At 47.6% G+C, this 22,387-nt stretch overlaps 15 non-coding genes across 15 annotated transcripts; all 15 read left to right on the top strand.

The window, feature by feature from the left end:
• Window positions 1–319: 319 nt before the first annotated feature.
• On the top strand, window positions 320–510 carry LOC142730170 (U2 spliceosomal RNA). The gene has a single exon (XR_012878825.1). It is a non-coding gene; the product is annotated as a U2 spliceosomal RNA (small nuclear RNA).
• A 1,290-nt stretch (window positions 511–1,800) lies between these two features.
• On the top strand, window positions 1,801–1,991 carry LOC142730169 (U2 spliceosomal RNA). Its single transcript, XR_012878824.1, has one exon. It is a non-coding gene; the product is annotated as a U2 spliceosomal RNA (small nuclear RNA).
• A 1,292-nt stretch (window positions 1,992–3,283) lies between these two features.
• On the top strand, window positions 3,284–3,474 carry LOC142730168 (U2 spliceosomal RNA). The gene has a single exon (XR_012878823.1). It is a non-coding gene; the product is annotated as a U2 spliceosomal RNA (small nuclear RNA).
• A 1,292-nt stretch (window positions 3,475–4,766) lies between these two features.
• On the top strand, window positions 4,767–4,957 carry LOC142730167 (U2 spliceosomal RNA). The gene has a single exon (XR_012878822.1). It is a non-coding gene; the product is annotated as a U2 spliceosomal RNA (small nuclear RNA).
• A 1,289-nt stretch (window positions 4,958–6,246) lies between these two features.
• On the top strand, window positions 6,247–6,437 carry LOC142730166 (U2 spliceosomal RNA). Its single transcript, XR_012878821.1, has one exon. It is a non-coding gene; the product is annotated as a U2 spliceosomal RNA (small nuclear RNA).
• A 1,292-nt stretch (window positions 6,438–7,729) lies between these two features.
• On the top strand, window positions 7,730–7,920 carry LOC142730165 (U2 spliceosomal RNA). The gene has a single exon (XR_012878820.1). It is a non-coding gene; the product is annotated as a U2 spliceosomal RNA (small nuclear RNA).
• A 1,289-nt stretch (window positions 7,921–9,209) lies between these two features.
• LOC142730164 (U2 spliceosomal RNA) lies at window positions 9,210–9,400 on the top strand. The gene has a single exon (XR_012878819.1). It is a non-coding gene; the product is annotated as a U2 spliceosomal RNA (small nuclear RNA).
• Window positions 9,401–10,676: 1,276 nt separating this feature from the next.
• LOC142730162 (U2 spliceosomal RNA) lies at window positions 10,677–10,867 on the top strand. Its single transcript, XR_012878817.1, has one exon. It is a non-coding gene; the product is annotated as a U2 spliceosomal RNA (small nuclear RNA).
• A 1,289-nt stretch (window positions 10,868–12,156) lies between these two features.
• On the top strand, window positions 12,157–12,347 carry LOC142730161 (U2 spliceosomal RNA). Its single transcript, XR_012878816.1, has one exon. It is a non-coding gene; the product is annotated as a U2 spliceosomal RNA (small nuclear RNA).
• Window positions 12,348–13,643: 1,296 nt separating this feature from the next.
• On the top strand, window positions 13,644–13,834 carry LOC142730159 (U2 spliceosomal RNA). Its single transcript, XR_012878814.1, has one exon. It is a non-coding gene; the product is annotated as a U2 spliceosomal RNA (small nuclear RNA).
• Window positions 13,835–15,134: 1,300 nt separating this feature from the next.
• On the top strand, window positions 15,135–15,325 carry LOC142730237 (U2 spliceosomal RNA). Its single transcript, XR_012878885.1, has one exon. It is a non-coding gene; the product is annotated as a U2 spliceosomal RNA (small nuclear RNA).
• Window positions 15,326–16,597: 1,272 nt separating this feature from the next.
• Window positions 16,598–16,788, top strand: LOC142730158 (U2 spliceosomal RNA). The gene has a single exon (XR_012878813.1). It is a non-coding gene; the product is annotated as a U2 spliceosomal RNA (small nuclear RNA).
• Window positions 16,789–18,064: 1,276 nt separating this feature from the next.
• On the top strand, window positions 18,065–18,255 carry LOC142730157 (U2 spliceosomal RNA). The gene has a single exon (XR_012878812.1). It is a non-coding gene; the product is annotated as a U2 spliceosomal RNA (small nuclear RNA).
• Window positions 18,256–19,555: 1,300 nt separating this feature from the next.
• Window positions 19,556–19,746, top strand: LOC142730156 (U2 spliceosomal RNA). The gene has a single exon (XR_012878811.1). It is a non-coding gene; the product is annotated as a U2 spliceosomal RNA (small nuclear RNA).
• A 1,272-nt stretch (window positions 19,747–21,018) lies between these two features.
• On the top strand, window positions 21,019–21,209 carry LOC142730155 (U2 spliceosomal RNA). Its single transcript, XR_012878810.1, has one exon. It is a non-coding gene; the product is annotated as a U2 spliceosomal RNA (small nuclear RNA).
• The last annotated feature ends 1,178 nt before the right edge of the window (window positions 21,210–22,387 follow it).

Genomic DNA, 22,387 nt, shown 5'->3' with positions numbered 1-22,387 from the left:
AGGTGTGAAGGAACAAGGGGTGGCTGTGGGCATGCACTTGCTGCCGCTGCCAGTGTTTATCTGCATGGCAGCAGGGCATTTGGGCGTTGCCAGGAAGGCGTTTTTATGTAGATTCCTCCTCTTTCAGCACTGCATTGTGGTGCAAGCAAAAGAAGCAAATCCTGTCTGGCTTCCTCTCCGGCCTTTATTCACCTCCCGTGTAGCTGTGAGTGTGTGAGCCTGCAGGGCCCCATGGAATTGCCTAGAAGTAGGCTGAATCGCTGCAAGGGCTGAACAGCAGTATCGGGCAGGCTCGGGCAACGCGCGGCCCGTTCGGGTTATCGCTTCTCGGCCTTTTGGCTAAGATCAAGTGTAGTATCTGTTCTTATCAGTTTAATATCTGATACGTCCCCTATCTGGGGACCATATATTAAATGGATTTTTAGAACAGGGAGATGGAAATAGAGCTTGCTCTGTCCACTCCACGCATTGACCTGGTATTGCAGTATTTCCAGGACCGGTGCACCCTTTCCTTATGTGTTGACTAAAAGCAGATTCCAAAAGTGTTTTTTGTCTTTGCTATTGTTTCTGTCTTTCTGAAGGGATCTCCCCTTTTAATCCCATTATTTCAACACCTGTTGGACAATGCATGAGTGATAATGAGCTCATTGATTAAATGCAATTAATGAATAGATTGCCACCTCTTGTTGTGTGTCGTCTGTGTTTCTGTGTTTCCGGCATTTCACATTGGAACACCTCATTCACCTTCCTTGTCTTCTCTCCGCCCTCCCTTTTAGGTAAGTTAAAGAGCTGCACCTGAGCCAGCCACTGATTGATTGATTGATTGATTGATTGATTGATTGATTGATTGATTGATTGATTGATTGATGCAGCACAACAGTCAAATAGTGGAGTGGAGTAGGGGAACAGCAAACAGCCAATAAAGCAGCCCGCCCGCTCGCCTGCCCGCCACAATGGACCTACCTGTGTACACTAGATGGATGTGATGGAATGTACTGTCGTCCCTACATTTCAAGAAGAAGTAAGAATTGCAGTTGCAACAAAGCCTTGCTTGCCTACAAAGAGAGCAGCAATTTGGATTTGTTACTATGTTACCTAGAAGAATAACAAACTGTGCAAGGATGGAGGTTGTAGGAGCAAGGAGAAGTTGTCTGTAAAGTTGGTGGATGCCTATTTTCCATTTTGCAGTCCCTTGTCTCCCTCTTGTGGCCTCCTGGAGGCAACTAGCTGTGCAAAAAAAAGACAGCCTGGCGGCCGGCTGTTGCAGTGTTGCCCTCTCAGGCAACACTGAGTGACTGACTGAGCCTCACCGTCTTATATAAAGTTCAGACGGAACTTTGCACGTGTCATAGCCTCAGGATTCCAGAGCCAGCTTTCTGACATCATAATGGGGCCTCAGAGATAAAAGCCTGGGCCCAGGCAGTGTTGGTCAGTGCTGCTCAGCAGGCAGCACTGGACTGGACTGGATTACAGCTGATACAAGGTGTGAAGGAACAAGGGGTGGCTGTGGGCATGCACTTGCTGCCGCTGCCAGTGTTTATCTGCATGGCAGCAGGGCATTTGGGCGTTGCCAGGAAGGCGTTTTTATGTAGATTCCTCCTCTTTCAGCACTGCATTGTGGTGCAAGCAAAAGAAGCAAATCCTGTCTGGCTTCCTCTCCGGCCTTTATTCACCTCCCGTGTAGCTGTGAGTGTGTGAGCCTGCAGGGCCCCATGGAATTGCCTAGAAGTAGGCTGAATCGCTGCAAGGGCTGAACAGCAGTATCGGGCAGGCTCGGGCAACGCGCGGCCCGTTCGGGTTATCGCTTCTCGGCCTTTTGGCTAAGATCAAGTGTAGTATCTGTTCTTATCAGTTTAATATCTGATACGTCCCCTATCTGGGGACCATATATTAAATGGATTTTTAGAACAGGGAGATGGAAATAGAGCTTGCTCTGTCCACTCCACGCATTGACCTGGTATTGCAGTATTTCCAGGACCGGTGCACCCTTTCCTTATGTGTTGACTAAAAGCAGATTCCAAAAGTGTTTTTTGTCTTTGCTATTGTTTCTGTCTTTCTGAAGGGATCTCCCCTTTTAATCCCATTATTTCAACACCTGTTGGACAATGCATGAGTGATAATGAGCTCATTGATTAAATGCAATTAATGAATAGATTGCCACCTCTTGTTGTGTGTCGTCTGTGTTTCTGTGTTTCCGGCATTTCACATTGGAACACCTCATTCACCTTCCTTGTCTTCTCTCCGCCCTCCCTTTTAGGTAAGTTAAAGAGCTGCACCTGAGCCAGCCACTGATTGATTGATTGATTGATTGATTGATTGATTGATTGATTGATTGATTGATTGATGCAGCACAACAGTCAAATAGTGGAGTGGAGTAGGGGAACAGCAAACAGCCAATAAAGCAGCCCGCCCGCTCGCCTGCCCGCCACAATGGACCTACCTGTGTACACTAGATGGATGTGATGGAATGTACTGTCGTCCCTACATTTCAAGAAGAAGTAAGAATTGCAGTTGCAACAAAGCCTTGCTTGCCTACAAAGAGAGCAGCAATTTGGATTTGTTACTATGTTACCTAGAAGAATAACAAACTGTGCAAGGATGGAGGTTGTAGGAGCAAGGAGAAGTTGTCTGTAAAGTTGGTGGATGCCTATTTTCCATTTTGCAGTCCCTTGTCTCCCTCTTGTGGCCTCCTGGAGGCAACTAGCTGTGCAAAAAAAAGACAGCCTGGCGGCCGGCTGTTGCAGTGTTGCCCTCTCAGGCAACACTGAGTGACTGACTGAGCCTCACCGTCTTATATAAAGTTCAGACGGAACTTTGCACGTGTCATAGTGGAGCCCTCAGGATTCCAGAGCCAGCTTTCTGACATCATAATGGGGCCTCAGAGATAAAAGCCTGGGCCCAGGCAGTGTTGGTCAGTGCTGCTCAGCAGGCAGCACTGGACTGGACTGGATTACAGCTGATACAAGGTGTGAAGGAACAAGGGGTGGCTGTGGGCATGCACTTGCTGCCGCTGCCAGTGTTTATCTGCATGGCAGCAGGGCATTTGGGCGTTGCCAGGAAGGCGTTTTTATGTAGATTCCTCCTCTTTCAGCACTGCATTGTGGTGCAAGCAAAAGAAGCAAATCCTGTCTGGCTTCCTCTCCGGCCTTTATTCACCTCCCGTGTAGCTGTGAGTGTGTGAGCCTGCAGGGCCCCATGGAATTGCCTAGAAGTAGGCTGAATCGCTGCAAGGGCTGAACAGCAGTATCGGGCAGGCTCGGGCAACGCGCGGCCCGTTCGGGTTATCGCTTCTCGGCCTTTTGGCTAAGATCAAGTGTAGTATCTGTTCTTATCAGTTTAATATCTGATACGTCCCCTATCTGGGGACCATATATTAAATGGATTTTTAGAACAGGGAGATGGAAATAGAGCTTGCTCTGTCCACTCCACGCATTGACCTGGTATTGCAGTATTTCCAGGACCGGTGCACCCTTTCCTTATGTGTTGACTAAAAGCAGATTCCAAAAGTGTTTTTTGTCTTTGCTATTGTTTCTGTCTTTCTGAAGGGATCTCCCCTTTTAATCCCATTATTTCAACACCTGTTGGACAATGCATGAGTGATAATGAGCTCATTGATTAAATGCAATTAATGAATAGATTGCCACCTCTTGTTGTGTGTCGTCTGTGTTTCTGTGTTTCCGGCATTTCACATTGGAACACCTCATTCACCTTCCTTGTCTTCTCTCCGCCCTCCCTTTTAGGTAAGTTAAAGAGCTGCACCTGAGCCAGCCACTGATTGATTGATTGATTGATTGATTGATTGATTGATTGATTGATTGATTGATTGATGCAGCACAACAGTCAAATAGTGGAGTGGAGTAGGGGAACAGCAAACAGCCAATAAAGCAGCCCGCCCGCTCGCCTGCCCGCCACAATGGACCTACCTGTGTACACTAGATGGATGTGATGGAATGTACTGTCGTCCCTACATTTCAAGAAGAAGTAAGAATTGCAGTTGCAACAAAGCCTTGCTTGCCTACAAAGAGAGCAGCAATTTGGATTTGTTACTATGTTACCTAGAAGAATAACAAACTGTGCAAGGATGGAGGTTGTAGGAGCAAGGAGAAGTTGTCTGTAAAGTTGGTGGATGCCTATTTTCCATTTTGCAGTCCCTTGTCTCCCTCTTGTGGCCTCCTGGAGGCAACTAGCTGTGCAAAAAAAAGACAGCCTGGCGGCCGGCTGTTGCAGTGTTGCCCTCTCAGGCAACACTGAGTGACTGACTGAGCCTCACCGTCTTATATAAAGTTCAGACGGAACTTTGCACGTGTCATAGTGGAGCCCTTAGGATTCCAGAGCCAGCTTTCTGACATCATAATGGGGCCTCAGAGATAAAAGCCTGGGCCCAGGCAGTGTTGGTCAGTGCTGCTCAGCAGGCAGCACTGGACTGGACTGGATTACAGCTGATACAAGGTGTGAAGGAACAAGGGGTGGCTGTGGGCATGCACTTGCTGCCGCTGCCAGTGTTTATCTGCATGGCAGCAGGGCATTTGGGCGTTGCCAGGAAGGCGTTTTTATGTAGATTCCTCCTCTTTCAGCACTGCATTGTGGTGCAAGCAAAAGAAGCAAATCCTGTCTGGCTTCCTCTCCGGCCTTTATTCACCTCCCGTGTAGCTGTGAGTGTGTGAGCCTGCAGGGCCCCATGGAATTGCCTAGAAGTAGGCTGAATCGCTGCAAGGGCTGAACAGCAGTATCGGGCAGGCTCGGGCAACGCGCGGCCCGTTCGGGTTATCGCTTCTCGGCCTTTTGGCTAAGATCAAGTGTAGTATCTGTTCTTATCAGTTTAATATCTGATACGTCCCCTATCTGGGGACCATATATTAAATGGATTTTTAGAACAGGGAGATGGAAATAGAGCTTGCTCTGTCCACTCCACGCATTGACCTGGTATTGCAGTATTTCCAGGACCGGTGCACCCTTTCCTTATGTGTTGACTAAAAGCAGATTCCAAAAGTGTTTTTTGTCTTTGCTATTGTTTCTGTCTTTCTGAAGGGATCTCCCCTTTTAATCCCATTATTTCAACACCTGTTGGACAATGCATGAGTGATAATGAGCTCATTGATTAAATGCAATTAATGAATAGATTGCCACCTCTTGTTGTGTGTCGTCTGTGTTTCTGTGTTTCCGGCATTTCACATTGGAACACCTCATTCACCTTCCTTGTCTTCTCTCCGCCCTCCCTTTTAGGTAAGTTAAAGAGCTGCACCTGAGCCAGCCACTGATTGATTGATTGATTGATTGATTGATTGATTGATTGATTGATTGATTGATTGCAGCACAACAGTCAAATAGTGGAGTGGAGTAGGGGAACAGCAAACAGCCAATAAAGCAGCCCGCCCGCTCGCCTGCCCGCCACAATGGACCTACCTGTGTACACTAGATGGATGTGATGGAATGTACTGTCGTCCCTACATTTCAAGAAGAAGTAAGAATTGCAGTTGCAACAAAGCCTTGCTTGCCTACAAAGAGAGCAGCAATTTGGATTTGTTACTATGTTACCTAGAAGAATAACAAACTGTGCAAGGATGGAGGTTGTAGGAGCAAGGAGAAGTTGTCTGTAAAGTTGGTGGATGCCTATTTTCCATTTTGCAGTCCCTTGTCTCCCTCTTGTGGCCTCCTGGAGGCAACTAGCTGTGCAAAAAAAAGACAGCCTGGCGGCCGGCTGTTGCAGTGTTGCCCTCTCAGGCAACACTGAGTGACTGACTGAGCCTCACCGTCTTATATAAAGTTCAGACGGAACTTTGCACGTGTCATAGTGGAGCCCTCAGGATTCCAGAGCCAGCTTTCTGACATCATAATGGGGCCTCAGAGATAAAAGCCTGGGCCCAGGCAGTGTTGGTCAGTGCTGCTCAGCAGGCAGCACTGGACTGGACTGGATTACAGCTGATACAAGGTGTGAAGGAACAAGGGGTGGCTGTGGGCATGCACTTGCTGCCGCTGCCAGTGTTTATCTGCATGGCAGCAGGGCATTTGGGCGTTGCCAGGAAGGCGTTTTTATGTAGATTCCTCCTCTTTCAGCACTGCATTGTGGTGCAAGCAAAAGAAGCAAATCCTGTCTGGCTTCCTCTCCGGCCTTTATTCACCTCCCGTGTAGCTGTGAGTGTGTGAGCCTGCAGGGCCCCATGGAATTGCCTAGAAGTAGGCTGAATCGCTGCAAGGGCTGAACAGCAGTATCGGGCAGGCTCGGGCAACGCGCGGCCCGTTCGGGTTATCGCTTCTCGGCCTTTTGGCTAAGATCAAGTGTAGTATCTGTTCTTATCAGTTTAATATCTGATACGTCCCCTATCTGGGGACCATATATTAAATGGATTTTTAGAACAGGGAGATGGAAATAGAGCTTGCTCTGTCCACTCCACGCATTGACCTGGTATTGCAGTATTTCCAGGACCGGTGCACCCTTTCCTTATGTGTTGACTAAAAGCAGATTCCAAAAGTGTTTTTTGTCTTTGCTATTGTTTCTGTCTTTCTGAAGGGATCTCCCCTTTTAATCCCATTATTTCAACACCTGTTGGACAATGCATGAGTGATAATGAGCTCATTGATTAAATGCAATTAATGAATAGATTGCCACCTCTTGTTGTGTGTCGTCTGTGTTTCTGTGTTTCCGGCATTTCACATTGGAACACCTCATTCACCTTCCTTGTCTTCTCTCCGCCCTCCCTTTTAGGTAAGTTAAAGAGCTGCACCTGAGCCAGCCACTGATTGATTGATTGATTGATTGATTGATTGATTGATTGATTGATTGATTGATTGATGCAGCACAACAGTCAAATAGTGGAGTGGAGTAGGGGAACAGCAAACAGCCAATAAAGCAGCCCGCCCGCTCGCCTGCCCGCCACAATGGACCTACCTGTGTACACTAGATGGATGTGATGGAATGTACTGTCGTCCCTACATTTCAAGAAGAAGTAAGAATTGCAGTTGCAACAAAGCCTTGCTTGCCTACAAAGAGAGCAGCAATTTGGATTTGTTACTATGTTACCTAGAAGAATAACAAACTGTGCAAGGATGGAGGTTGTAGGAGCAAGGAGAAGTTGTCTGTAAAGTTGGTGGATGCCTATTTTCCATTTTGCAGTCCCTTGTCTCCCTCTTGTGGCCTCCTGGAGGCAACTAGCTGTGCAAAAAAAAGACAGCCTGGCGGCCGGCTGTTGCAGTGTTGCCCTCTCAGGCAACACTGAGTGACTGACTGAGCCTCACCGTCTTATATAAAGTTCAGACGGAACTTTGCACGTGTCATAGTGGAGCCCTCAGGATTCCAGAGCCAGCTTTCTGACATCATAATGGGGCCTCAGAGATAAAAGCCTGGGCCCAGGCAGTGTTGGTCAGTGCTGCTCAGCAGGCAGCACTGGACTGGACTGGATTACAGCTGATACAAGGTGTGAAGGAACAAGGGGTGGCTGTGGGCATGCACTTGCTGCCGCTGCCAGTGTTTATCTGCATGGCAGCAGGGCATTTGGGCGTTGCCAGGAAGGCGTTTTTATGTAGATTCCTCCTCTTTCAGCACTGCATTGTGGTGCAAGCAAAAGAAGCAAATCCTGTCTGGCTTCCTCTCCGGCCTTTATTCACCTCCCGTGTAGCTGTGAGTGTGTGAGCCTGCAGGGCCCCATGGAATTGCCTAGAAGTAGGCTGAATCGCTGCAAGGGCTGAACAGCAGTATCGGGCAGGCTCGGGCAACGCGCGGCCCGTTCGGGTTATCGCTTCTCGGCCTTTTGGCTAAGATCAAGTGTAGTATCTGTTCTTATCAGTTTAATATCTGATACGTCCCCTATCTGGGGACCATATATTAAATGGATTTTTAGAACAGGGAGATGGAAATAGAGCTTGCTCTGTCCACTCCACGCATTGACCTGGTATTGCAGTATTTCCAGGACCGGTGCACCCTTTCCTTATGTGTTGACTAAAAGCAGATTCCAAAAGTGTTTTTTGTCTTTGCTATTGTTTCTGTCTTTCTGAAGGGATCTCCCCTTTTAATCCCATTATTTCAACACCTGTTGGACAATGCATGAGTGATAATGAGCTCATTGATTAAATGCAATTAATGAATAGATTGCCACCTCTTGTTGTGTGTCGTCTGTGTTTCTGTGTTTCCGGCATTTCACATTGGAACACCTCATTCACCTTCCTTGTCTTCTCTCCGCCCTCCCTTTTAGGTAAGTTAAAGAGCTGCACCTGAGCCAGCCACTGATTGATTGATTGATTGATTGATTGATTGATTGATTGATTGATTGATTGATTGCAGCACAACAGTCAAATAGTGGAGTGGAGTAGGGGAACAGCAAACAGCCAATAAAGCAGCCCGCCCGCTCGCCTGCCCGCCACAATGGACCTACCTGTGTACACTAGATGGATGTGATGGAATGTACTGTCGTCCCTACATTTCAAGAAGAAGTAAGAATTGCAGTTGCAACAAAGCCTTGCTTGCCTACAAAGAGAGCAGCAATTTGGATTTGTTACTATGTTACCTAGAAGAATAACAAACTGTGCAAGGATGGAGGTTGTAGGAGCAAGGAGAAGTTGTCTGTAAAGTTGGTGGATGCCTATTTTCCATTTTGCAGTCCCTTGTCTCCCTCTTGTGGCCTCCTGGAGGCAACTAGCTGTGCAAAAAAAAGACAGCCTGGCGGCCGGCTGTTGCAGTGTTGCCCTCTCAGGCAACACTGAGTGACTGACTGAGCCTCACCGTCTTATATAAAGTTCAGACGGAACTTTGCACGTGTCATAGTGGAGCCCTCAGGATTCCAGAGCCAGCTTTCTGACATCATAATGGGGCCTCAGAGATAAAAGCCTGGGCCCAGGCAGTGTTGGTCAGTGCTGCTCAGCAGGCAGCACTGGACTGGACTGGATTACAGCTGATACAAGGTGTGAAGGAACAAGGGGTGGCTGTGGGCATGCACTTGCTGCCGCTGCCAGTGTTTATCTGCATGGCAGCAGGGCATTTGGGCGTTGCCAGGAAGGCGTTTTTATGTAGATTCCTCCTCTTTCAGCACTGCATTGTGGTGCAAGCAAAAGAAGCAAATCCTGTCTGGCTTCCTCTCCGGCCTTTATTCACCTCCCGTGTAGCTGTGAGTGTGTGAGCCTGCAGGGCCCCATGGAATTGCCTAGAAGTAGGCTGAATCGCTGCAAGGGCTGAACAGCAGTATCGGGCAGGCTCGGGCAACGCGCGGCCCGTTCGGGTTATCGCTTCTCGGCCTTTTGGCTAAGATCAAGTGTAGTATCTGTTCTTATCAGTTTAATATCTGATACGTCCCCTATCTGGGGACCATATATTAAATGGATTTTTAGAACAGGGAGATGGAAATAGAGCTTGCTCTGTCCACTCCACGCATTGACCTGGTATTGCAGTATTTCCAGGACCGGTGCACCCTTTCCTTATGTGTTGACTAAAAGCAGATTCCAAAAGTGTTTTTTGTCTTTGCTATTGTTTCTGTCTTTCTGAAGGGATCTCCCCTTTTAATCCCATTATTTCAACACCTGTTGGACAATGCATGAGTGATAATGAGCTCATTGATTAAATGCAATTAATGAATAGATTGCCACCTCTTGTTGTGTGTCGTCTGTGTTTCTGTGTTTCCGGCATTTCACATTGGAACACCTCATTCACCTTCCTTGTCTTCTCTCCGCCCTCCCTTTTAGGTAAGTTAAAGAGCTGCACCTGAGCCAGCCACTGATTGATTGATTGATTGATTGATTGATTGATTGATTGATGCAGCACAACAGTCAAATAGTGGAGTGGAGTAGGGGAACAGCAAACAGCCAATAAAGCAGCCCGCCCGCTCGCCTGCCCGCCACAATGGACCTACCTGTGTACACTAGATGGATGTGATGGAATGTACTGTCGTCCCTACATTTCAAGAAGAAGTAAGAATTGCAGTTGCAACAAAGCCTTGCTTGCCTACAAAGAGAGCAGCAATTTGGATTTGTTACTATGTTACCTAGAAGAATAACAAACTGTGCAAGGATGGAGGTTGTAGGAGCAAGGAGAAGTTGTCTGTAAAGTTGGTGGATGCCTATTTTCCATTTTGCAGTCCCTTGTCTCCCTCTTGTGGCCTCCTGGAGGCAACTAGCTGTGCAAAAAAAAGACAGCCTGGCGGCCGGCTGTTGCAGTGTTGCCCTCTCAGGCAACACTGAGTGACTGACTGAGCCTCACCGTCTTATATAAAGTTCAGACGGAACTTTGCACGTGTCATAGTGGAGCCCTCAGGATTCCAGAGCCAGCTTTCTGACATCATAATGGGGCCTCAGAGATAAAAGCCTGGGCCCAGGCAGTGTTGGTCAGTGCTGCTCAGCAGGCAGCACTGGACTGGACTGGATTACAGCTGATACAAGGTGTGAAGGAACAAGGGGTGGCTGTGGGCATGCACTTGCTGCCGCTGCCAGTGTTTATCTGCATGGCAGCAGGGCATTTGGGCGTTGCCAGGAAGGCGTTTTTATGTAGATTCCTCCTCTTTCAGCACTGCATTGTGGTGCAAGCAAAAGAAGCAAATCCTGTCTGGCTTCCTCTCCGGCCTTTATTCACCTCCCGTGTAGCTGTGAGTGTGTGAGCCTGCAGGGCCCCATGGAATTGCCTAGAAGTAGGCTGAATCGCTGCAAGGGCTGAACAGCAGTATCGGGCAGGCTCGGGCAACGCGCGGCCCGTTCGGGTTATCGCTTCTCGGCCTTTTGGCTAAGATCAAGTGTAGTATCTGTTCTTATCAGTTTAATATCTGATACGTCCCCTATCTGGGGACCATATATTAAATGGATTTTTAGAACAGGGAGATGGAAATAGAGCTTGCTCTGTCCACTCCACGCATTGACCTGGTATTGCAGTATTTCCAGGACCGGTGCACCCTTTCCTTATGTGTTGACTAAAAGCAGATTCCAAAAGTGTTTTTTGTCTTTGCTATTGTTTCTGTCTTTCTGAAGGGATCTCCCCTTTTAATCCCATTATTTCAACACCTGTTGGACAATGCATGAGTGATAATGAGCTCATTGATTAAATGCAATTAATGAATAGATTGCCACCTCTTGTTGTGTGTCGTCTGTGTTTCTGTGTTTCCGGCATTTCACATTGGAACACCTCATTCACCTTCCTTGTCTTCTCTCCGCCCTCCCTTTTAGGTAAGTTAAAGAGCTGCACCTGAGCCAGCCACTGATTGATTGATTGATTGATTGATTGATTGATTGATTGATTGATTGATTGATGCAGCACAACAGTCAAATAGTGGAGTGGAGTAGGGGAACAGCAAACAGCCAATAAAGCAGCCCGCCCGCTCGCCTGCCCGCCACAATGGACCTACCTGTGTACACTAGATGGATGTGATGGAATGTACTGTCGTCCCTACATTTCAAGAAGAAGTAAGAATTGCAGTTGCAACAAAGCCTTGCTTGCCTACAAAGAGAGCAGCAATTTGGATTTGTTACTATGTTACCTAGAAGAATAACAAACTGTGCAAGGATGGAGGTTGTAGGAGCAAGGAGAAGTTGTCTGTAAAGTTGGTGGATGCCTATTTTCCATTTTGCAGTCCCTTGTCTCCCTCTTGTGGCCTCCTGGAGGCAACTAGCTGTGCAAAAAAAAAGACAGCCTGGCGGCCGGCTGTTGCAGTGTTGCCCTCTCAGGCAACACTGAGTGACTGACTGAGCCTCACCGTCTTATATAAAGTTCAGACGGAACTTTGCACGTGTCATAGTGGAGCCCTCAGGATTCCAGAGCCAGCTTTCTGACATCATAATGGGGCCTCAGAGATAAAAGCCTGGGCCCAGGCAGTGTTGGTCAGTGCTGCTCAGCAGGCAGCACTGGACTGGACTGGATTACAGCTGATACAAGGTGTGAAGGAACAAGGGGTGGCTGTGGGCATGCACTTGCTGCCGCTGCCAGTGTTTATCTGCATGGCAGCAGGGCATTTGGGCGTTGCCAGGAAGGCGTTTTTATGTAGATTCCTCCTCTTTCAGCACTGCATTGTGCTGCAAGCAAAAGAAGCAAATCCTGTCTGGCTTCCTCTCCGGCCTTTATTCACCTCCCGTGTAGCTGTGAGTGTGTGAGCCTGCAGGGCCCCATGGAATTGCCTAGAAGTAGGCTGAATCGCTGCAAGGGCTGAACAGCAGTATCGGGCAGGCTCGGGCAACGCGCGGCCCGTTCGGGTTATCGCTTCTCGGCCTTTTGGCTAAGATCAAGTGTAGTATCTGTTCTTATCAGTTTAATATCTGATACGTCCCCTATCTGGGGACCATATATTAAATGGATTTTTAGAACAGGGAGATGGAAATAGAGCTTGCTCTGTCCACTCCACGCATTGACCTGGTATTGCAGTATTTCCAGGACCGGTGCACCCTTTCCTTATGTGTTGACTAAAAGCAGATTCCAAAAGTGTTTTTTGTCTTTGCTATTGTTTCTGTCTTTCTGAAGGGATCTCCCCTTTTAATCCCATTATTTCAACACCTGTTGGACAATGCATGAGTGATAATGAGCTCATTGATTAAATGCAATTAATGAATAGATTGCCACCTCTTGTTGTGTGTCGTCTGTGTTTCTGTGTTTCCGGCATTTCACATTGGAACACCTCATTCACCTTCCTTGTCTTCTCTCCGCCCTCCCTTTTAGGTAAGTTAAAGAGCTGCACCTGAGCCAGCCACTGATTGATTGATTGATTGATTGATTGATTGATTGATTGATTGATTGATTGATTGATTGATGCAGCACAACAGTCAAATAGTGGAGTGGAGTAGGGGAACAGCAAACAGCCAATAAAGCAGCCCGCCCGCTCGCCTGCCCGCCACAATGGACCTACCTGTGTACACTAGATGGATGTGATGGAATGTACTGTCGTCCCTACATTTCAAGAAGAAGTAAGAATTGCAGTTGCAACAAAGCCTTGCTTGCCTACAAAGAGAGCAGCAATTTGGATTTGTTACTATGTTACCTAGAAGAATAACAAACTGTGCAAGGATGGAGGTTGTAGGAGCAAGGAGAAGTTGTCTGTAAAGTTGGTGGATGCCTATTTTCCATTTTGCAGTCCCTTGTCTCCCTCTTGTGGCCTCCTGGAGGCAACTAGCTGTGCAAAAAAAAGACAGCCTGGCGGCCGGCTGTTGCAGTGTTGCCCTCTCAGGCAACACTGAGTGACTGACTGAGCCTCACCGTCTTATATAAAGTTCAGACGGAACTTTGCACGTGTCATAGTGGAGCCCTCAGGATTCCAGAGCCAGCTTTCTGACATCATAATGGGGCCTCAGAGATAAAAGCCTGGGCCCAGGCAGTGTTGGTCAGTGCTGCTCAGCAGGCAGCACTGGACTGGACTGGATTACAGCTGATACAAGGTGTGAAGGAACAAGGGGTGGCTGTGGGCATGCACTTGCTGCCGCTGCCAGTGTTTATCTGCATGGCAGCAGGGCATTTGGGCGTTGCCAGGAAGGCGTTTTTATGTAGATTCCTCCTCTTTCAGCACTGCATTGTGGTGCAAGCAAAAGAAGCAAATCCTGTCTGGCTTCCTCTCCGGCCTTTATTCACCTCCCGTGTAGCTGTGAGTGTGTGAGCCTGCAGGGCCCCATGGAATTGCCTAGAAGTAGGCTGAATCGCTGCAAGGGCTGAACAGCAGTATCGGGCAGGCTCGGGCAACGCGCGGCCCGTTCGGGTTATCGCTTCTCGGCCTTTTGGCTAAGATCAAGTGTAGTATCTGTTCTTATCAGTTTAATATCTGATACGTCCCCTATCTGGGGACCATATATTAAATGGATTTTTAGAACAGGGAGATGGAAATAGAGCTTGCTCTGTCCACTCCACGCATTGACCTGGTATTGCAGTATTTCCAGGACCGGTGCACCCTTTCCTTATGTGTTGACTAAAAGCAGATTCCAAAAGTGTTTTTTGTCTTTGCTATTGTTTCTGTCTTTCTGAAGGGATCTCCCCTTTTAATCCCATTATTTCAACACCTGTTGGACAATGCATGAGTGATAATGAGCTCATTGATTAAATGCAATTAATGAATAGATTGCCACCTCTTGTTGTGTGTCGTCTCTGTTTCTGTGTTTCCGGCATTTCACATTGGAACACCTCATTCACCTTCCTTGTCTTCTCTCCGCCCTCCCTTTTAGGTAAGTTAAAGAGCTGCACCTGAGCCAGCCACTGATTGATTGATTGATTGATTGATTGATTGATTGATTGATTGATTGATTGATTGATTGATTGATGCAGCACAACAGTCAAATAGTGGAGTGGAGTAGGGGAACAGCAAACAGCCAATAAAGCAGCCCGCCCGCTCGCCTGCCCGCCACAATGGACCTACCTGTGTACACTAGATGGATGTGATGGAATGTACTGTCGTCCCTACATTTCAAGAAGAAGTAAGAATTGCAGTTGCAACAAAGCCTTGCTTGCCTACAAAGAGAGCAGCAATTTGGATTTGTTACTATGTTACCTAGAAGAATAACAAACTGTGCAAGGATGGAGGTTGTAGGAGCAAGGAGAAGTTGTCTGTAAAGTTGGTGGATGCCTATTTTCCATTTTGCAGTCCATTGTCTCCCTCTTGTGGCCTCCTGGAGGCAACTAGCTGTGCAAAAAAAAGACAGCCTGGCGGCCGGCTGTTGCAGTGTTGCCCTCTCAGGCAACACTGAGTGACTGACTGAGCCTCACCGTCTTATATAAAGTTCAGACGGAACTTTGCACGTGTCATAGTGGAGCCCTCAGGATTCCAGAGCCAGCTTTCTGACATCATAATGGGGCCTCAGAGATAAAAGCCTGGGCCCAGGCAGTGTTGGTCAGTGCTGCTCAGCAGGCAGCACTGGACTGGACTGGATTACAGCTGATACAAGGTGTGCAGGAACAAGGGGTGGCTGTGGGCATGCACTTGCTGCCGCTGCCAGTGTTTATCTGCATGGCAGCAGGGCATTTGGGCGTTGCCAGGAAGGCGTTTTTATGTAGATTCCTCCTCTTTCAGCACTGCATTGTGGTGCAAGCAAAAGAAGCAAATCCTGTCTGGCTTCCTCTCCGGCCTTTATTCACCTCCCGTGTAGCTGTGAGTGTGTGAGCCTGCAGGGCCCCATGGAATTGCCTAGAAGTAGGCTGAATCGCTGCAAGGGCTGAACAGCAGTATCGGGCAGGCTCGGGCAACGCGCGGCCCGTTCGGGTTATCGCTTCTCGGCCTTTTGGCTAAGATCAAGTGTAGTATATGTTCTTATCAGTTTAATATCTGATACGTCCCCTATCTGGGGACCATATATTAAATGGATTTTTAGAACAGGGAGATGGAAATAGAGCTTGCTCTGTCCACTCCACGCATTGACCTGGTATTGCAGTATTTCCAGGACCGGTGCACCCTTTCCTTATGTGTTGACTAAAAGCAGATTCCAAAAGTGTTTTTTGTCTTTGCTATTGTTTCTGTCTTTCTGAAGGGATCTCCCCTTTTAATCCATTATTTCAACACCTGTTGGACAATGCATGAGTGATAATGAGCTCATTGATTAAATGCAATTAATGAATAGATTGCCACCTCTTGTTGTGTGTCGTCTGTGTTTCTGTGTTTCCGGCATTTCACATTGGAACACCTCATTCACCTTCCTTGTCTTCTCTCCGCCCTCCCTTTTAGGTAAGTTAAAGAGCTGCACCTGAGCCAGCCACTTGATTGATTGATTGATTGATTGATTGATTGATTGATGCAGCACAACAGTCAAATAGTGGAGTGGAGTAGGGGAACAGCAAACAGCCAATAAAGCAGCCCGCCCGCTCGCCTGCCCGCCACAATGGACCTACCTGTGTACACTAGATGGATGTGATGGAATGTACTGTCGTCCCTACATTTCAAGAAGAAGTAAGAATTGCAGTTGCAACAAAGCCTTGCTTGCCTACAAAGAGAGCAGCAATTTGGATTTGTTACTATGTTACCTAGAAGAATAACAAACTGTGCAAGGATGGAGGTTGTAGGAGCAAGGAGAAGTTGTCTGTAAAGTTGGTGGATGCCTATTTTCCATTTTGCAGTCCCTTGTCTCCCTCTTGTGGCCTCCTGGAGGCAACTAGCTGTGCAAAAAAAAGACAGCCTGGCGGCCGGCTGTTGCAGTGTTGCCCTCTCAGGCAACACTGAGTGACTGACTGAGCCTCACCGTCTTATATAAAGTTCAGACGGAACTTTGCACGTGTCATAGTGGAGCCCTCAGGATTCCAGAGCCAGCTTTCTGACATCATAATGGGGCCTCAGAGATAAAAGCCTGGGCCCAGGCAGTGTTGGTCAGTGCTGCTCAGCAGGCAGCACTGGACTGGACTGGATTACAGCTGATACAAGGTGTGAAGGAACAAGGGGTGGCTGTGGGCATGCACTTGCTGCCGCTGCCAGTGTTTATCTGCATGGCAGCAGGGCATTTGGGCGTTGCCAGGAAGGCGTTTTTATGTAGATTCCTCCTCTTTCAGCACTGCATTGTGGTGCAAGCAAAAGAAGCAAATCCTGTCTGGCTTCCTCTCCGGCCTTTATTCACCTCCCGTGTAGCTGTGAGTGTGTGAGCCTGCAGGGCCCCATGGAATTGCCTAGAAGTAGGCTGAATCGCTGCAAGGGCTGAACAGCAGTATCGGGCAGGCTCGGGCAACGCGAGGCCCGTTCGGGTTATCGCTTCTCGGCCTTTTGGCTAAGATCAAGTGTAGTATCTGTTCTTATCAGTTTAATATCTGATACGTCCCCTATCTGGGGACCATATATTAAATGGATTTTTAGAACAGGGAGATGGAAATAGAGCTTGCTCTGTCCACTCCACGCATTGACCTGGTATTGCAGTATTTCCAGGACCGGTGCACCCTTTCCTTATGTGTTGACTAAAAGCAGATTCCAAAAGTGTTTTTTGTCTTTGCTATTGTTTCTGTCTTTCTGAAGGGATCTCCCCTTTTAATCCCATTATTTCAACACCTGTTGGACAATGCATGAGTGATAATGAGCTCATTGATTAAATGCAATTAATGAATAGATTGCCACCTCTTGTTGTGTGTCGTCTGTGTTTCTGTGTTTCCGGCATTTCACATTGGAACACCTCATTCACCTTCCTTGTCTTCTCTCCGCCCTCCCTTTTAGGTAAGTTAAAGAGCTGCACCTGAGCCAGCCACTGATTGATTGATTGATTGATTGATTGATTGATTGATTGATGCAGCACAACAGTCAAATAGTGGAGTGGAGTAGGGGAACAGCAAACAGCCAATAAAGCAGCCCGCCCGCTCGCCTGCCCGCCACAATGGACCTACCTGTGTACACTAGATGGATGTGATGGAATGTACTGTCGTCCCTACATTTCAAGAAGAAGTAAGAATTGCAGTTGCAACAAAGCCTTGCTTGCCTACAAAGAGAGCAGCAATTTGGATTTGTTACTATGTTACCTAGAAGAATAACAAACTGTGCAAGGATGGAGGTTGTAGGAGCAAGGAGAAGTTGTCTGTAAAGTTGGTGGATGCCTATTTTCCATTTTGCAGTCCCTTGTCTCCCTCTTGTGGCCTCCTGGAGGCAACTAGCTGTGCAAAAAAAAGACAGCCTGGCGGCCGGCTGTTGCAGTGTTGCCCTCTCAGGCAACACTGAGTGACTGACTGAGCCTCACCGTCTTATATAAAGTTCAGACGGAACTTTGCACGTGTCATAGTGGAGCCCTCAGGATTCCAGAGCCAGCTTTCTGACATCATAATGGGGCCTCAGAGATAAAAGCCTGGGCCCAGGCAGTGTTGGTCAGTGCTGCTCAGCAGGCAGCACTGGACTGGACTGGATTACAGCTGATACAAGGTGTGAAGGAACAAGGGGTGGCTGTGGGCATGCACTTGCTGCCGCTGCCAGTGTTTATCTGCATGGCAGCAGGGCATTTGGGCGTTGCCAGGAAGGCGTTTTTATGTAGATTCCTCCTCTTTCAGCACTGCATTGTGGTGCAAGCAAAAGAAGCAAATCCTGTCTGGCTTCCTCTCCGGCCTTTATTCACCTCCCGTGTAGCTGTGAGTGTGTGAGCCTGCAGGGCCCCATGGAATTGCCTAGAAGTAGGCTGAATCGCTGCAAGGGCTGAACAGCAGTATCGGGCAGGCTCGGGCAACGCGCGGCCCGTTCGGGTTATCGCTTCTCGGCCTTTTGGCTAAGATCAAGTGTAGTATCTGTTCTTATCAGTTTAATATCTGATACGTCCCCTATCTGGGGACCATATATTAAATGGATTTTTAGAACAGGGAGATGGAAATAGAGCTTGCTCTGTCCACTCCACGCATTGACCTGGTATTGCAGTATTTCCAGGACCGGTGCACCCTTTCCTTATGTGTTGACTAAAAGCAGATTCCAAAAGTGTTTTTTGTCTTTGCTATTGTTTCTGTCTTTCTGAAGGGATCTCCCCTTTTAATCCCATTATTTCAACACCTGTTGGACAATGCATGAGTGATAATGAGCTCATTGATTAAATGCAATTAATGAATAGATTGCCACCTCTTGTTGTGTGTCGTCTGTGTTTCTGTGTTTCCGGCATTTCACATTGGAACACCTCATTCACCTTCCTTGTCTTCTCTCCGCCCTCCCTTTTAGGTAAGTTAAAGAGCTGCACCTGAGCCAGCCACTGATTGATTGATTGATTGATTGATTGATTGATTGATTGATTGATTGATTGATTGATTGATTGATGCAGCACAACAGTCAAATAGTGGAGTGGAGTAGGGGAACAGCAAACAGCCAATAAAGCAGCCCGCCCGCTCGCCTGCCCGCCACAATGGACCTACCTGTGTACACTAGATGGATGTGATGGAATGTACTGTCGTCCCTACATTTCAAGAAGAAGTAAGAATTGCAGTTGCAACAAAGCCTTGCTTGCCTACAAAGAGAGCAGCAATTTGGATTTGTTACTATGTTACCTAGAAGAATAACAAACTGTGCAAGGATGGAGGTTGTAGGAGCAAGGAGAAGTTGTCTGTAAAGTTGGTGGATGCCTATTTTCCATTTTGCAGTCCCTTGTCTCCCTCTTGTGGCCTCCTGGAGGCAACTAGCTGTGCAAAAAAAAGACAGCCTGGCGGCCGGCTGTTGCAGTGTTGCCCTCTCAGGCAACACTGAGTGACTGACTGAGCCTCACCGTCTTATATAAAGTTCAGACGGAACTTTGCACGTGTCATAGTGGAGCCCTCAGGATTCCAGAGCCAGCTTTCTGACATCATAATGGGGCCTCAGAGATAAAAGCCTGGGCCCAGGCAGTGTTGGTCAGTGCTGCTCAGCAGGCAGCACTGGACTGGACTGGATTACAGCTGATACAAGGTGTGAAGGAACAAGGGGTGGCTGTGGGCATGCACTTGCTGCCGCTGCCAGTGTTTATCTGCATGGCAGCAGGGCATTTGGGCGTTGCCAGGAAGGCGTTTTTATGTAGATTCCTCCTCTTTCAGCACTGCATTGTGGTGCAAGCAAAAGAAGCAAATCCTGTCTGGCTTCCTCTCCGGCCTTTATTCACCTCCCGTGTAGCTGTGAGTGTGTGAGCCTGCAGGGCCCCATGGAATTGCCTAGAAGTAGGCTGAATCGCTGCAAGGGCTGAACAGCAGTATCGGGCAGGCTCGGGCAACGCGCGGCCCGTTCGAGTTATCGCTTCTCGGCCTTTTGGCTAAGATCAAGTGTAGTATCTGTTCTTATCAGTTTAATATCTGATACGTCCCCTATCTGGGGACCATATATTAAATGGATTTTTAGAACAGGGAGATGGAAATAGAGCTTGCTCTGTCCACTCCACGCATTGACCTGGTATTGCAGTATTTCCAGGACCGGTGCACCCTTTCCTTATGTGTTGACTAAAAGCAGATTCCAAAAGTGTTTTTTGTCTTTGCTATTGTTTCTGTCTTTCTGAAGGGATCTCCCCTTTTAATCCCATTATTTCAACACCTGTTGGACAATGCATGAGTGATAATGAGCTCATTGATTAAATGCAATTAATGAATAGATTGCCACCTCTTGTTGTGTGTCGTCTGTGTTTCTGTGTTTCCGGCATTTCACATTGGAACACCTCATTCACCTTCCTTGTCTTCTCTCCGCCCTCCCTTTTAGGTAAGTTAAAGAGCTGCACCTGAGCCAGCCACTGATTGATTGATTGATTGATTGATTGATTGATTGATTCAGCACAACAGTCAAATAGTGGAGTGGAGTAGGGGAACAGCAAACAGCCAATAAAGCAGCCCGCCCGCTCGCCTGCCCGCCACAATGGACCTACCTGTGTACACTAGATGGATGTGATGGAATGTACTGTCGTCCCTACATTTCAAGAAGAAGTAAGAATTGCAGTTGCAACAAAGCCTTGCTTGCCTACAAAGAGAGCAGCAATTTGGATTTGTTACTATGTTACCTAGAAGAATAACAAACTGTGCAAGGATGGAGGTTGTAGGAGCAAGGAGAAGTTGTCTGTAAAGTTGGTGGATGCCTATTTTCCATTTTGCAGTCCCTTGTCTCCCTCTTGTGGCCTCCTGGAGGCAACTAGCTGTGCAAAAAAAAGACAGCCTGGCGGCCAGCTGTTGCAGTGTTACCCTCTCAGGCAACACTGAGTGACTGACTGAGCCTCACCGTCTTATATAAAGTTCAGACGGAACTTTGCACGTGTCATAGTGGAGCCCTCAGGATTCCAGAGCCAGCTTTCTGACATCATAATGGGGCCTCAGAGATAAAAGCCTGGGCCCAGGCAGTGTTGGTCAGTGCTGCTCAGCAGGCAGCACTGGACTGGACTGGATTACAGCTGATACAAGGTGTGAAGGAACAAGGGGTGGCTGTGGGCATGCACTTGCTGCCGCTGCCAGTGTTTATCTGCATGGCAGCAGGGCATTTGGGCGTTGCCAGGAAGGCGTTTTTATGTAGATTCCTCCTCTTTCAGCACTGCATTGTGGTGCAAGCAAAAGAAGCAAATCCTGTCTGGCTTCCTCTCCGGCCTTTATTCACCTCCCGTGTAGCTGTGAGTGTGTGAGCCTGCAGGGCCCCATGGAATTGCCTAGAAGTAGGCTGAATCGCTGCAAGGGCTGAACAGCAGTATCGGGCAGGCTCGGGCAACGCGCGGCCCGTTCGGGTTATCGCTTCTCGGCCTTTTGGCTAAGATCAAGTGTAGTATCTGTTCTTATCAGTTTAATATCTGATACGTCCCCTATCTGGGGACCATATATTAAATGGATTTTTAGAACAGGGAGATGGAAATAGAGCTTGCTCTGTCCACTCCACGCATTGACCTGGTATTGCAGTATTTCCAGGACCGGTGCACCCTTTCCTTATGTGTTGACTAAAAGCAGATTCCAAAAGTGTTTTTTGTCTTTGCTATTGTTTCTGTCTTTCTGAAGGGATCTCCCCTTTTAATCCCATTATTTCAACACCTGTTGGACAATGCATGAGTGATAATGAGCTCATTGATTAAATGCAATTAATGAATAGATTGCCACCTCTTGTTGTGTGTCGTCTGTGTTTCTGTGTTTCCGGCATTTCACATTGGAACACCTCATTCACCTTCCTTGTCTTCTCTCCGCCCTCCCTTTTAGGTAAGTTAAAGAGCTGCACCTGAGCCAGCCACTGATTGATTGATTGATTGATTGATTGATTGATTGATTGATTGATTGATTGATGCAGCACAACAGTCAAATAGTGGAGTGGAGTAGGGGAACAGCAAACAGCCAATAAAGCAGCCCGCCCGCTCGCCTGCCCGCCACAATGGACCTACCTGTGTACACTAGATGGATGTGATGGAATGTACTGTCGTCCCTACATTTCAAGAAGAAGTAAGAATTGCAGTTGCAACAAAGCCTTGCTTGCCTACAAAGAGAGCAGCAATTTGGATTTGTTACTATGTTACCTAGAAGAATAACAAACTGTGCAAGGATGGAGGTTGTAGGAGCAAGGAGAAGTTGTCTGTAAAGTTGGTGGATGCCTATTTTCCATTTTGCAGTCCCTTGTCTCCCTCTTGTGGCCTCCTGGAGGCAACTACCGTGTTTCCCCGAAAGTAAGACAGTGTCTTACTTTCTTTTTATCCCCAAAAGCCCCACTATGTCTTACTTTCGGGGTATGTCTTATATTAGAAAAAAATTGTCGAATTTTTTGCACTTTACTTTATTATTTATTATTTTTTTATTACTATGGTCTGTCCCTCAAAGGTCAAAAAAGACCTTTGGGGAACTTTATATATATTTTTTTCTTTCTTTTACACCATCTTTTCCCCTGTAACTGGAGCTGCACAGCAGCCCCAGTTACAGGGGAAATCAGCCCTCTCATAGTGACGATTGTCACTAATAGGGCTGTGCTGGGTCTTGTTAGACCCAGCAGCAGTCTGTCACTAACGGGACCCGGCGATCATGTGACCTGTCACATGATCACCGGGAGGAATAGAGACAGCGCCGCTGCTGCTGTCTCTATTCCTATACACAGCGTTCATTGAACGCTGTGTAAAAACACATCGG

This window comes from Rhinoderma darwinii, unplaced genomic scaffold (genome assembly GCF_050947455.1).
Source record: "Rhinoderma darwinii isolate aRhiDar2 unplaced genomic scaffold, aRhiDar2.hap1 Scaffold_742, whole genome shotgun sequence".
Taxonomy (NCBI): Eukaryota; Metazoa; Chordata; class Amphibia; order Anura; family Rhinodermatidae; genus Rhinoderma; species Rhinoderma darwinii.
Note: the sequence above shows the minus strand (reverse complement) of the source record. Positions and strands in the feature narration are given on the sequence as shown.